Source organism: Heterocephalus glaber, unplaced genomic scaffold, assembly GCF_053883595.1.
Source record: "Heterocephalus glaber isolate CG9 unplaced genomic scaffold, H.glaber_assembly_v1.0 deba00001454, whole genome shotgun sequence".
Lineage (NCBI taxonomy): Eukaryota > Metazoa > Chordata > Mammalia > Rodentia > Bathyergidae > Heterocephalus > Heterocephalus glaber.
The window spans coordinates 18,254,379-18,270,881 of NW_028258303.1; the positions used below are offsets into that span (position 1 = coordinate 18,254,379).

Consider the following 16,503-nt stretch of genomic DNA (forward strand, 5'->3'; position numbering starts at 1 on the left):
GGCTCAGTAATATTCCATTGTATATAAATACTATATTTGCTTTATCTATTCAAGTTAACAGGCATCTAGCCTATTTCCAGGGCCTAGCTATTGTGAATTGTGCTGCTACAAACATGGGTATGCATATATCACTATAGTGTGATGATGTCTAATTTTTTTTAAATTTAAGCTGATTTTATACATACATCACCCAAAGTCAGGCATACAAACAAGTGTGAGGGGCACCAGTATTGGCAGGGCCACAATAGCACTAGGAGCAACATCTTAAAGGGAACACAGAGCAACATTGGCTGTGGGGACCCAGTGAATGAATGAGAGGTACTTGGTGTTGACAAGCTGGCATCATGCATAAGGATATGCTAGTCACTCTCAGCTCAGCAGGGGCTGGAAGGTCTGCTCTAACTGTACAGTTTGTTGAAAGAATTCTTGTTCAAAAATATGTTCCATGATAGAAAATTCTTATAGAAAACAAATTGAAGTAGATGTACAACAGTGTATGCTTGAAATCTTAGCTATTGCAGGAACAGAACAATTCACAGCAAAGAGGGATGTATACATGAAAAATGGACAAGGCTTTGCTTTAGTTTATTCCATTACAGTTCACATATAATGATGTACAAGATTGAAAGAACAGGGTCTTCAATGATGTTCCAATGACTCTGGTTGGTAATAAATGTGACTTGGAAGATGAAAGAGTTGTAGGAAAGGAACAACTTCAAAATCTAGCAGGACAATGGAACAACTGTACATTCGTAGAATCTTTTGCAAAATCAAAAATATAGGTAAATGTTAATGAGATTTTTATGACCAACTGTGGCACATTAACAGAAAAATTTCAACGCCTGGCAAGACTTGCAAAAAAGCATCATGGGAACTGCTTTAGTATACTAAGTGCATTGTAGCTCCAAACCAGGTTTGAGGAACTGTTGCCCAAATCAACCGTGCCAGTATTCCAACTTTGTTAAACCTACTGACCTGTGGGGGTGCCCTTTGGGAAGTAGATGAAAGCTGCTCTATCAGTTTGCACATCCTAATCACTCTCCAGTGTCACAGAGAGATTTTTACTTTTTCTAGAGTGTGCAGTTGGTAAACTAGAGGCTATATCCAGTATTCCTAAGACACATATTTCATCCACCAGTGTTGTACATGTATGAAAATGATGTGCTGCATACTTTAACACACCCTATATTTTACCTTGGAGAATACAATAATGTAAATCCTAAAAGCACCACTATTTTACCATAATAAAAGAAAGTCCAAAGAGAATTTTCCATCGTTCATACTTATAGCTTATTGTACATTTTTTTAATTCAAAGTCATTATCGGGGCAGATAAGCTGAGCCAGTCCCAGTACGTGGAAGGAAGCTCCCCCACCACCATCCCAAGCTCCTAGGGCAAAGAAGCTGAGCTGGTCCCAGCACCCAGAAGGAAGCTCCCCCCACCCCCACCATCCCAAGCTCCTAGGGCAGAGAAGGTCAGCCGGTCCCAGAACCCGGAAGGAAGCTCGCCACTGCCATCCCAAGATCCTAGAGCGGAGAAGGTGAGAACCCCAGGCACCAGAAGCACCACCCCCTCGCTGTGGAAATGAGAGTACATGTAAACAAGCCTCAAAAACAGACTTCCAGATCACCTACAGCAACCCCAAAGGGAAACGAGATGGAACACTCTGATACTCAACCACCTGGACTCTCTGAACTGACAACAAAAGAGGATCTGGGAAAAATGAAATCAGAAATAATTACTCAGATAACAGCAAAGATTGTGCTCATGGTGCAAGACATGATTAATAAATCTAGAGAGGGCACACATTAAAAAAATAGAGGATCTGCGGAACATGATGGAATCCCAACATAGGAAACAAATGGAATCCAGAAAACAGATACAAACAGATTTCCAAGAGATTAAAAACTCCATTGAAAGTCTGTGCAGCAGAATGAACCAATGTGAGGATAGAATTTCACATATAGAAGATAAGATTGCAATTAGTGAGGAGGAAAAGAAAAATTGCTTTAAAATTGTAAGGGAACACGAGAAATCAATCCAGCAGTTGCTAGACAATGCAAAGAAGAATAACATAAGACTGATTGGAGTCAATGAAGAAAGAGGAGAGAGTGCAGATGACATAAAAAATCTGTTCACAGAAGTGATGGCTGAAAACTTCCCAAGGAGGGGAAAAGAACTTGACATACAGATAAGTGAGGCATATAGGACTCCAAATAGCCTTGATCAAAAAAAAATCTACGCGTAGGCATATAATTGTTAAGATTCCAGAAACACAACAGAAGAACAAAGTTCTCCAAGCAGTCAGAGAAAAGAAACAAATCACATACAAAGGAAAGCCCATCAGAATCACAGCAGATTTCTCAATGCAAACCCTCAAGGCAAGAAGAGCTTGGAGTGACGTATTTCAACCCCTAAAAGAAAACAGCCTCCAACCCAGATTTATGTACCCTGCAAAACTATCTTTCAAAATTGATGGAGAAATAAGATACTTTCATGACAAAGAGTACCTCGGGAACTTCATGAATATCAAACTGGCACTCCAAAAAATGTTAGACAATGCCCTAGGAAAAGACAATAAGGATCACAACCCCAGGAAACCCAGCAGAATGAATCCACTGGATGTGACAAATTAAATGCAAAGGGGGACAATCCAACAAAAAGAAAAAGTCATGACAAGGCTTTTAAAACTTTTAACTTCATCTCCCTAATGAGTGTATAATTCAATCTGGTTATTGTACTGATTAGTACTTTTCTGATTCTAGAGTTACACGCCATTCTTTGTGCTATACTGGCTATTTATCATCTTCTTATGTCTACATTTTAATTGGGTTGTCTATTAATGAGCTCTAAGAATTCTTTATATATTCTGCTCATAGGTTATATGCATTGTAAATATGCTCTGTTTAAGGAGTACTTTTCATTTTAATGATGTCATTTAAAGTTCTAAATTTTGATGGAATCTCATTTATAAATTTTTTTCTTTTATACATCATGTCTTTTGTATACTAGGTAGTACTTGCCTACCCTGAATTCATAAATATTTTCTCTTGTAATTTCTTCTTAAAGTTTTATACTTTTAGGCTTTCTTATTTAGGTTCATAGATCCCTTCAAGTTATTTTCATGTATGGAAATAAAGGGTTGAGGTTAATTTTTTATATATGGATACCAGGTGTTCTAGTGCCATTTGCTGAAAACACTATCTCTTCCTCTGCTCTTGAATTGAGTTTATATTCTATAAAATACTAATGTTAAATAATCTTTCAAAGCTCAGTGGACCATATATGTGTGGTTCTATTTCTAGATTCTCTGTTTTATTCAAATACTCTATGTGTCTTTCCTTACACCAACACTGCCTTGATTATTGCAGCTTTAGAAGAAGTCTTAAAATTAGGTACTAAACATTTTCCAACACTGTTACCATATTTGGTTCTGTTTTTTTAACTTTTCTGGGTCCTTTGTACTCCTAAATAACTTTTAAATTTCAATATACAATTCTTCATTTATAGAAAGTATACACAGACCTGAATTTTTATATATACCTTGTATTTTCTAATCCTGCTAAATTCAAATATAAGTTCTAGGGGCTCCTAGAGATTTCTTAGTATTTTCTCTGTAGATGATCATTTCATCTACATATAAATATCTTACTTCCACCTTGCCAATCCTATCCTAATTGTGTCATTTTATTGCCAGACTATTTTGGTGGGGCCTAGGTTTCAAAGTTTAATGGACAGATAAAGAGTAAGGATATCTGCCCTTGTTCCCCACCTTAAGGAGAAAGCATTGTATCTTCTCCATTCATATAAGATGTTCTCACTGGAAGTATGGTGTACATGTCTTTAATCTGTTGAGAAGGTTCTGTTCTACTTCTAGTCTCTTGATAGCTTTTACCATGAACAGCTGTAGAATTCAGTCCAATACTTTTTCTCCAACTAGTGACTGTATCATATGGCTTTTTCTTATCCTCTGTTAAAATGATGACTTTTGGAGTGGATCTTCCAATGCTGAACCAACACTGCCATCCCTATAACAAAACCACTTTCTACATACTGCCAGATCTGACTTCTATTAGTTTGTTTTGTTAAACAAATTTCTATCTATGTTCATACTTTTTTCTTCTATTATCTTTATCCAGTTTTAGGATTAGCACAATGTTGAGTTCCTAAAATGAGGGGAGAAGTGTTCCTTCTTTTTTCTGCTTTAATTGTTTGATATAATATATCATTTAAAATATATATGAGCCTGCTGTTACCATATAGGTAGGTTTTCAAGCTAGGAATATACTTTCTTTAATAGGTGCTATTCAAATTTTATATTTCTTCCAGAGTTAGTTTCATTAATTTATCTTCCAAGGTACTTCTTAGAAGTTGTCAAACTTATTAAAAAAAAACATTTTTGTAATATGCTTTCTATATCCTTTTAAATTCTGTAAAATTTGTGGTAATGTCTCCTAGATCTTAATATTGTAATTTTAAAAATGTATAATTGATATTGTGTAACAGGAAGGAAAGGTCTAAAGGAGCAGGGGAAGTGGGAGGGGTAGGGGAAAGGAAAAAAGGGAAAAGAAAAAATATGAGAAAAGGAAAAAAATGGAAACAAAGTCTTTGCAAAGAGGGAAGGGTGGAGGGGGTGAAGGGAGGGCAAGGGAAGGGGGAAAAAATAAGAACCAAGATACTCGTAATGGTACAAGACCCCAGTGATGAATGTAACTGTATTTTATACCTAAAATGTACCAATAAACTTAATGAGAAAAAAAAAACAAAAACGAAGTCATTTTCAGTGTATTATGCAAAGTGAGTGTTTGGTAACATGGCACATAATTTTTTAATTTTCAGAAAACCTGTAGAGACAGTAATTGTTTCTTTAAAATATGATAGTCCTTTCAGTATGTCTTAGATGTAAGATGCTGCCGTTAATATCTGTTGAGAGAGAAATGTCTAGACTTTTCAAATCTCCTTTTTCATATGTCTCCTTTTATTGAACTCAGGACCTTGCACTTGGGAAGCAGGCACTCACCAAGCATGGTGCCACTGAGCTAAATTCCCAGCCCACGTTTTTTGTCTACCTAGGAAACAATATTTATATTTGTTTGTACAGTGGCAGTCTACAACAAGAAGTGCATATTTTCAGACATTTTTTAATGTTTAACAATTTTTGTAAATCATTTTCAGGCTTTTGCAACTGTAGATTCTCACTATGAATCCTTTTCTTGCTCATGCATAAGTATATCTGCAATATCAAATATACAGGTTTAGTATTTTACCTGTTCATGATTATCCATGCCAAGAACTGTGCCAAACCAATCAGTGGACTAATTTAGTAACCATACACCCTTGACCCCAGCATCACACACTTAATCCCAGAATCACACACTCTAGATCCAGCCACCTCTGAAGAAACACCACCTCTGACCACAGGAGGCTTTGGTGGGACATCTCGACACAAACCACAACACTAAGTGACTTAAAATCTAGAATTTTCTTCAGCACAAGACAAAATAAAATGAGTCAAAAGTAAATCTAAACTAACTGATATGTGCAACTCATATAACTATGAAAGGATTTACATCTAAGTTACATAAAGAACTTCTAAATATCAATAAGAAAAATTTGCATAATACAATAGAAAAAAGGACTTCATAGAGAAGGAAGCCAAATAGCTAATAAATATGGGAAAATGTGCTCACTTCTGTGCCCAGGCCCAGCCCAAACACAAGGCCAGCAGAAGACAGTATTTCCACACTCCTGGCATCCACTTTGTGGCTCAACACTGTGCAAAGCATGTCCCTGCCCTAGAGAAACACTCCCACATGTACTCCATAAAAAATCATAGAGAGTTGGGGGTAGCTCCATTATAGTGCACTTGCCTAGCATGTGCAAAAGGTCCTGAATTCAATCCCCAGCACTGCAGGAAGGAAGAAAGAAGGAAGGGAAAGGAATAGAAAACTCTAGAAACAGCAAAACCATCCATTAACAGAATAGCCAGGCTGTGGTCTACCCTTTATTCAGGGACAGTGAATAAATTTCAACAATAAGAGCATGAATGAATCTGAGTGACATAATGATAAAGACAAATAAGTTTAAAAATACATGTGGTATGATTCCATTTATATAAAATTAAAGTCCAAGCCAAACTAAATAATACATGCATCCTTCTAAGAATGCAGGACTCCTAGCACAGAGGAAAGGGTTTTTGGGCTGCCATCCATCCCACTGCCCCCAGCCCAGAGGAAGGGGCTTCCTGGCCACCATCCAGCTCACGGCTCCCAGCTCAGAGGAAAGGGTTTTTGGGCCACCGTCCATCCCGCTGCTCCTGGCCCAGAGGAAGGGGCTTCTGAGCCAATGTCCCACTTCTCCCAGCTCAGAGGAGGTGAGCCAAATGGGTGTGAACAACACTGCCTGCCCCACCCCCAGATCAAAATGAAAAGACACGTAAGTAAGTCCCAAAAACAGACTTCCAGATCACACACAGCAACCCCAAAGGAAAATGAGATGAAACACTCTGATACTCAACCACCTGGACTCCCTGAACTGGCAACAAAAGAAGATCGGGAAAAAAAGAAATCAGAAATAATTTCTCAGATAACAGGAGAAATTGTGCTCCTAGTGCAAGACATGATTAATAAATCTAGAGAAGAGCTGAGGAACATGATGAAATCCCAACAGAGGAAACAAATGGAATCCATAAAATACATGCAAATAGATTTCCAGGAGATGAAAAACTCCACTGAAAGTCTACACAGCAGAATGAGCCAATGTGAGGACAGAATTTCAGATATAAAAGATAAGATTGCAATTAGTGACAAGGAAAAGAAAAATTGCTTCAAAATTGTAAGGGAACACAAGAAATCAATCCAGCAGCTGCTAGACGATGCAATGAAGAATAACATAAGACAGATTGGAGTCAAAGAAGAAACAGGAGAGAGTGTAGATGACATAAAATATACTCTTCACAGAAGTAACCTCAGAAAACTTCCCAAGGAGGGGAAAAGAACTTGACATACACATAAGGGAGGCACATGGGACTCCAAATACCTTTGATCAAAAAAAATCTACACATAGACATATAATTGTTAAGATTCCAGAAACTAAACAGAAGAATAAAGTTCTACAAGCAGGTAGAGAAAAGAAATAAATCACATACAAAGAAAAGTCCATCAGAATCACAGCAGACTTCTCAACACAAACCATCAAGGCAAGAAGAGCTTGGAGTGACATATTCCAAGCCCTAAAAGAAAACAGCCTCCAACCCAGATTGATGTACCCTGCAAAACTATCTTTCAAAATGGATGGAGAAATAAGATACTTTCATGACAAAGAGCACCTTAGGAACTTCATGAATGCCAACCAGCACTCCAAAGAATTTTAGACAATATCCTAGGAACAGACATTGAGGATCACAACCCCAGGAAGCAAAGCAGATTGAACCCATCTGGCATGACAAGAAATTAAATGTAAAGGGAGCGAACCAAACAAAAAGAAAAAGTCATGGCAGTGACAAGTCAATACATTTCAGTTATAACCATCAATGTTAATGGTCTCAATTCACCAATCAAAAGAAATAGACTGACAGAATGGGTCAAGAAGCAAAATCCAACAATATGCTGCATACAAGAAACACACTTAATTCAAAATGAAACTCATAGACTGAAAGTTAAAGGGTGGAAAACAATACTCCATGCAATGGGAACCCAAAAAAAAGCAGGATTAGCTATCATCTTTGCAGATCAAGTACAATTCAAACCAACACTGATTAAGAGAGAAAAAGAAGGACATGACTTCCTTGTAAAGGGAACAATCCAAGAGGAAGAGATGACAATCATAAATATCTATGCACCAAACACTAGTGTGCCCAACTATATAAAACAAATACTAACAGACATGAAAAGTCATATATGCACTAATACAATTGTAGTGGGGGACCTCAACACCCCACTGTCACAAATACATAGATCAACTAGACAAAAAATAGAACTCAATTGAACTCTTCAACAACTGAACTTAACAGATGTTTACGCAGTGTTCCACCCCACCAAATCAGAATACACATTCTTCTCAGCTGCATATGGGTCATTCTCCAAAATAAATCACATACTCATGCATAGAACATGTTTAAATAAGTGCAAAGGAATTGAACATATCCCCTGTATATTATCAGACCATAGTGCGATGAAATGGGAGATCCATAGCAAAAGACACCACAAGAATTTCATACACACATGGAAATTGAACAACACACTTCTGAATAACCAATAGGTCACAGAGGAAATTAAAGAAGAAATCAGACAGTTCCTTCAATTAAATGACAAGGACAATACAACATACCAACAATATCAACAACAATACAACATATCGGAATCTATTGGATACAATAAAAGCAGTCTTACAAGAGAAATGCATAGCAGTGAATACTCATATTAGGAGAACAGAATGAGCACAATTAAACAACCTGATGCTGAACGTCAACCTTCTAGAAAAAGAAGAGCAGGACAAACCTAGAGCTCATACAAGGGAGGAAATTATAAAGATTAGAGGAGAAATCAATGCAATGGAGACTAAGAGAATCATACAAAAAATCAAGGAAGCCAAAAGCTAGGTCTTCAAAAGAATAAACAAAATTGACAAACCTTTAGCCAACTTTATGAGAAAAAGGAAAGAAAAGGCCAAATCCATGCAATTAGGAATGAAAAGGGTGAAATTACAACAGACCCAGCAGAAATCCAGAGGATCATCAACACCTACTTCAAGAACCTATACGCCAATAAGATGGACAACACAGAAGAAATGGACAGATTCCTAGATATGTATGAATTGCCAAAGTTGAAATAAGAAGACCTAAAAATTCTAAACAACCCAATATCAATCAATGAAATTGAAAATGTAATAAAAAACTTATCAACTAAGAAAAGTCCGAGTCCTGGTGGCTTCACTGCTGAATTCTACAAGACATTTAGAGAGGAACTACTGCCACTACTGTTTAAACTCTTCAGTGAAATTGAAGGGAAGCAATACTCCCAAATTCATTCCTGGAAGCAAGCATCACCTTGATCACCAAAGCAGAGAAAGACCCAACTGAAAAGGAGAACTATAGGCCAATCTCACTAATGAACATAGATGCAAAATTCCTAAATAAGATACTGGCAAACAGAATGCAGAAGATCATCAAGAAGATCATACACCCTGGTCAAGTGGGATTCGTCCCAGGGATGCAGGGATGGCTCAACATATACAAATCAATCAATGGAGTACAATAGACCCAAGGACAAAAACCATATGATTATCTCCATAGATGCAGAAAAAGCATTTGACAAAATCCAACATGTATTTATGATAAAAACCCTACAAAAATTGGAATAGATGGTCTCTACCTCAAACTGATAAAAGCCATCTATGAAAAACCAAGAGCCAGTATCATACTAAATGGTCAAAAACTGAAATCCTTCACACTAAAATCAGGAACAAGGCAAGGATGTCCTCTATCACCACTCTTGTTCAATATAGTCTTGGAAACATTAGCCACGGCAATTAGGCAAAAGAAAGAAATGAAAGGAATAAAGATAGGAAATAAAGAAGTCAAATTATCATTATTTGCAGATGACATGATATGGTATATAGAAGACCCCAAGAACTCCACCAAAAGTCTTCTAGACTTAATAACCAAATTCAGTCAAGTAGCTGGTTACAAGGTCAACACATAAAAATCAATAGCTTTCCTATACACGAATGACAGACTCACTGAGAGAGAAATGGGGCAAATAATTCCTTTCACAATAGCATCCAAAAAACTGAAATACCTAGAAATCAATCTAATGAAAGAAATCAAAGATTGCTTCACTGAAAACTATAGGACTCTGAAAAGAGAGATTGAAGATGACATCAGAAAATGGGCAGACATCCCCTGCTCCTGGGAAGGAAGGCTTAATATAGTGAAAATGGCCATACTTCCAAAACTGCTATATAGATTCAATGCAATTCCAATTGAGATTCCAGCAGCATACTTTACAGATCTTGAGAAAACAATCCAAAAATTCATTTGGAACAAGAAGAGACCCAGAATAGCAAAAGCAATTCTAGGTAACAGACATGGCAGGGGGTATCACAATCCCCAACTTGCAATTATACTACATAGCTACTGTGATAAAAACAGCATGGTACTGGCAAAGAAACAGACCTGAGAACCAGTGGAATAGATTAGAAGATGCAGAAACAATGCCAGACACACTCAGCCATCTCATCTTCGATAAAGGAGCAAAACACCCTCACTGGAAGACAGATAGCCTCTTTAATAAATGGTGCTGGAAAAATTGAGGTTCAACTTGCCAAAGACTAAAACTAGACCTATATGTCTCTCCATGCACTAAACTAAAATTAAAATGAATTAAAGATCTAAATATTAAACTTGAAATGCTGAACCAGCTAGAACAGAAGTTAGGTAGAACTCTTGAAGACATTGGGGTAGGAAAAGATTTTATGAACAAAACCTTAGTTGCCTGTGAACTAACACAAACAATCAACAAGTGGGATCTCTTCTTATTAAAAACTTTCTACACAGCAAGAGAAACCACCAGCAGTGTGAAGAGACAACCCACAATGTGGGAAAAAATCTTCACCTGCTGTTCCTCAGACAAAGATCTACTATCTCAAATCATAAAGAATTTAAAAAGATCAGAACTCCAAATTTAAAGACCCAATCTGAAAATGGGCATCTGAAATAAACAGACATTTCTCAGACAAAGAAGTACAAATAGCAAATAAATACATGAAAAAAATGTTCAACATCACTGGTCATTCAAGAGATACAAATGAAAACAATGCTGAGATTCCACTTCACTCCAGAAAGAATGGCTGCTACCATGAAATCAACCAATAACAAATGCTGGTGGGGCTATGGGGAAAGAAGAACACTGCTCCACTGCTGGTGGGAGTGTAGACTGGTACAATCACTGTGGAAATCAGTATGGAGATTCCTCAAAGAACTAGGACTGGAAGTTCCATTTGACCCCGCTATTCCACTGCTGGGGATCTTCCCCAAAGAATTAAAAGAATCAGACCACAGTGATATATGTGTACCCATGTTCATAGCAGCACAGTTTGTGATAGCTAAAACTTGGAAACAGCCCAAATGCCCATCAACTGGAGACTGGATAAAGAAAATGTGGTTTTTTTATAAAATGGAGTACTACTCGGCCATAAAAAATGAGAAATTAGAGACATTTATAGCTAAATGGATGCACATTGAGGCCACACTCTTAAGTGAAATAAATAGGACACACATGTGTAAATACCAAATAGTTTCTCTGGTGTGAGAAACTGAAAGTGTAAATAAGGACTAAAATGTATAATAGATAGTGGGAAATAGGAAGAAAAGGGGCAAAGGGGAAAGAAGTGGGAGAAGTAGGGGAAAGGAAAGAAGGGAATGGAATTAATTTGAGAAAATGGAAAAATAGGAACAAAATCTTTGTAAATAGGGAGGAATGAAGGGGTTGAAGGGAGGGCTGGGCAAGGGTTAAAAATAAGAACCAAGATAGATTACATAAAGGTGCATATTTCCAATGATGAATGTCATTATATTGTATACCTAAAATGTACCAATGATTAGAATGAATACTTGATAATGCAAAATAGGAAGAAAAGGTCCAAAGAGGTAGGTGTTGTGGGAGGGGCAGGGGAAAGGAAAGAAGGGAAAGGAAAATGATGAGAATTGGAAAAAATGGAGGCAAAGTCTTTGTAAATAGGGAAGGGTGGAGCTGCTGAAGGGAGGGCTATGAATGGGGAAAAAATAAGAACCAAAATGCATCATGTAAAAGTACAAGTTTCCAATGAGAAATGTAAATGTGCTGTATACCTAAAATGTACCAATAAGAGAATTTAAGAAAAAAAAATGAATACAGATACATGGTAAAAGATAGGTATATAGATATATATTATTTTTAATCTCCAAGGAATAACATACACAAAATTCAGGGAGAAGAAAATTTTGCTGGGGGTAGTGGGGTTACTAAGACAGGCCCTCATTATCTTTATTACCTTTAACACCCAGGAGAGGGTTAGAGGCCTGGAGGACATGAGATGTGACTCAGTTTAGCAGGATTAGAAAAGATCGGCCTTTCTCAAGTGGCCTTTGGGAAACCCAAAGGTAATGGTAACATGTTCTTTAGATGAGCTTTGTGTGAATAAGTGCTCATATATTATTGCCCTTTGTATTTTATAAACTTTATGCTATTTAGCATTTAATGCCACCTATCTATAAAACTCAACAAAGTGTTTATGATTATTTCTACAAAAAAGCTCAAGGTAAAAATATGAGCAAAGTTAAAAAATGGAAACAAAGTCTTTGCAAATAGGGAAGAGTGGAGGAGGTGAAGGGAGGGCAGGGGAAGGGAAAAAAATAAGAATCAAGATACGTCATGTAAAGGTACAATATCCCAATGATGAATGTAACTGTACTTTATACCTAAAATGTACCAATAAACCTAATGGGGAAAAAAAGCTCAAGGTTAAGTATGTTCTGGGGTTGTTTCTTTTGTGGCACAATGACATCATCAAGGACTAAGATACTTTCCATGCTTTTGCTCACCTTGCAATCCTCAGTACATCAGCAATGTTTTTCCTTCTGCTCACAAGATGACTATTGAACCTCCAGATATTACAGAAGACAGAGATATATCCGGTAAAGAAAGAGGCATTTATTTTCATTAGTGAAACAACCCTTTTACAGAACCCCTCCAGAAAACTTCCCATAAGTCCCACTGGCCAGACTTGAGGCACCTGTCAGTACCTGAACTAATCATAGGAAGAGATAACAGGTGATCAAGACTAGCTTAGATCAGTGGTTCTCAAAGTTTGGTCCATAGACCACTGTCATCAGTACTGTCTGAAAACTTCATCCAAACACCCCACCTCAGACCTATTGAACGAGATATTCTGGAATGGAGAACAGCAATCTGTGTGTTAACTGGCACTCCTGATGCATGCTACAATTTGAGCACCTAGCTCAGGATTAGATCAGTTTTCTTTGGCTCTCTTACGCTAAAAATATGGTCACATTCCTGAGAACACAGGGTAAAAAATGAACAGCCAACAAATTTCGGACTCTGGCTTCAAGAAAAAAAGTCTGCCATAGAGTCTCCCTCAGGAATTCTTCAAGGAATCAAAAAGGTTAGAGCTCTCAGGGAAAGTGAGATGGGACTCAGTTCTGAGGGATTAGAAATGACAGGATCACAAAGGACTTTTCAAAACATGGAAACAAAATGAGAAAGGAAGTCACTATAGTTCCCTTAGCCCAGAGCCACTTCACTGATTAGGATTCATTTCTTAGAGATGAAGAAAAAATTCATTTTCCCAAATGTCAATCTAATAAATATGAAAACCCCAACTCCTTCTTTTCCAATTATAATCATGCCAAAAAGGGAACTGTAAATTTAAAGTACCTCATTGAACAAAGCAACTAATTCCCTTGTGGATATTTTTCATGTTTAGATTATCTTAGTGAGACCCAATATTATACACATCATAATTCCTCTGTATATCTAAATTATTGCTAACAATTTCCTCTAGTACAAATTTAACAACAATGTGGGGACATATTTTAATTATTGCTTTGGGGGTTTTCCCAGGTAAAGAGGAAATGAATAGCAAAAGATAGCAAATGAATAATCTAAAGACAAGTAACTGGGACTTGCATCATGTAGACTAGGAAAGGAGTTAATATTCATAATAAATAAAGAGTTTCTACCAATAAAAAAGAAATGCAATGTAATAGAAAAAATGAGTAAATAATAGAAACAAGTTATCCTTCATTCATTTAAAGTGTCATTTAAAATTCAGTATCAGGGGCCAGGAATTTAGCTCAATGGTTTCACTGCCTGCTGCACAAGCGCAAGGACCCAAGTTCAATACCCAGTAACAAAAAAAAAACTCAGTACCAGCCCCCAGCACTGAGGAGCAGAACTTCCCCCAGCGCAGAGGAGGTAAACCTTCGTGGCCACAGTACCACTGCCTCCAGCCATAAGGAGGCGGGCTGTGGAGGTGCCAGCAGCATACATTCCCCCCCAACTCCACCCCAGTTGAAATGAGAAGACACACAAACAAGTCTCAAAACCAAACTTCCAGATCACCTAAAGAACACCAAAGGGAAATGAGATGAAAAAATCTGATACTCAACCACCTGGACTCCCTGAACTGGAAACAAAAGAGGATCTGGAAAAAATGAAATCAGAAATAATTTCTCACATAACAGCAGAGATTGTGCCCATAGTGCAAGACATGATTAATAAATCTAGAGAGGACACAGACAAAAAAATAGAGGAGCTGAGGAACATGATGGAATCCCAACATAGGAAACACATGGAATCCATAAAACAGATACAAACAGATTTCCAGGAGATTAAAAACTCCATTGAAAGTTTATGCAACAGAATGAGCAAATGTGAGGACAGTATTTCAGATATAGAAGAAAAGATTGCAATTAGTGACCAGGAAAAGAAAAACTGCTTCAAAATAATAAGGGACCATGAGAAATCAAAACAGCAGCTGTAAGACAATGCAGAGAAGAATAAAATGAGACTAATCAGAGTCAATGAAGAAAAAGGAGAGATCAGATGACTTAAAAAAATCTTCACAGAAGTGTTGGCAGAAAACTTCCCTAGCAAGGGAAAAGAACTTGACATACACATAAGGGAGGGATATAGGACTCCAAGTAGCCTTGATAAAAAAAAAATCTACAAATACACATATCACAGTTAAGATTCCAGAAACCCAACAGAAGAATAAAATTCTACAATCAGTTGAGAAAAGAAAGAAATTACATACAAAGGAAAGCCCATCACAATCACAGCAGACTTCTCAATGTAAACCCTGAAGGCAAGAAGATCTTGGAGTGACACATTTCAAGCCCTAAAGGAAAACAGCCTCCAACCAAGATTGATGAAGCCTGCAAAACTATCTTTCAAAATTGATAGAGAAATAAGATATTTTCATGACAAAAACCACCTTACGAACTTCATGAATATAAAACCAACACTCCAGAAAACTTTAGACAATGTCCTAGGAAAAGACAATGAGGTTCACAACCCCAGGAAGCACAGCAGAATGAAACCATCTGGCATGACAATAAATTAAATGTAAAGGGGGAGAATCCAACAAAAAGAAAAAGTAATGACAAGGATAAGTCTACATATCAGTTATAACAATCAGTGTTAACGGTTTCAATTCACCAATCAAAAGAAATAGACTGGCAGACTAGGTTAAGAAACAAGATCCAACAATATGTTGCACACAAGAAATACACTTAATTCAAAAAGAAATTCATAGACAGGAAATTAAAGGATGGAAAATAATACTCCATGTGACAACAACCTGAAAAAAAGCAGGAGTAGCTATCTTGTTAGAAGATCAAGAGGATTTCAAACCAACACTGACTAAAAGAGACAAAGAAGGATATTATGTCCTTGTAAAGGGAACAATCCAAGAGGAAGAGATGACAATCATAAATATCTATGCACCAAACACTAGTGTGCCCATCTATACAAAACAAATACTAATGGACATGAAAAATCAAATAAGCAGCAATACAATAGTAGTAGGGGACCTCAATACCCCATTATCACAAATAGATCAACTAGACAAAAAGTAAACAACAAAATACTAGAACTAAATCAGACACTTGAACAAATGAACTTAGCAGATGTTTACAGAGTGTTTCACCCCACAAAATCTGAATACGAACTCTTTTCAGCTGCACATGGGTCATTATCCAAAATAGACCACATACTTACCCATAGAACATGTTTAAGTAAATGCAAAGGAATGGAACTTATCCCCTGTATATTATCAGACCACAGTGTGATGAAATTGGAGATCAATAGCAAAAGACACCACAAGAATTTCATAAACACATGGAAATTGAACAGCACACTTCTGAATAACCAATGGGTCACACAGGAAATTAAAGAAGAAATCAAACAGTTCCTTAAATTAAATGACAAGGACAATACAATATATCTGAACCTATGGGACACAATGAAATCAGTCCTATGAGGGAAATTCAGAGCAGTGAATACTCATATTAGGAAAACAGAGCGAGCCTACTTAAACAACCTGATGCTGAAACTCAAGCTTCTAGAAAAAGAAGAGCAGGACAAACTGAAAGCTCATACAAGGGAGGAAATTATAAAGATCAGAGCAGAAATCAATTCAATAGAGACTAAGAGAACGATACAAAAGGTCAACAAAGCCAAGAGTTGGTTCTTTGAAAGAATCAACAAAATTGACAAACCCTTAGCCAACCTTATCAGAAAAAGGAAAGAAAAGGCCCAAATCCATGCAATTAGGAATGAAAAGGGTGAAATGACAACAGGCCCAGCAGAAATCCAGAGGATCATCAATACCTACTTCAAAAACCAATATGCCAATAAGATGGAAAACAGAAGAAATGGACAGATTCCTAGATATGTATGAATTGCCAAAGTTGAATGAAGAAGACCTAAAAATTCTAAACAA

At 37.0% G+C, this 16,503-nt stretch overlaps 1 pseudogene; it reads left to right on the top strand.

Moving 5' to 3' along the window:
• The first annotated feature begins 344 nt into the window (after positions 1-344).
• Positions 345-883, top strand: LOC101726014 (ras-related protein Rap-1b-like; annotated as a pseudogene).
• Positions 884-16,503: the final 15,620 nt, after the last annotated feature.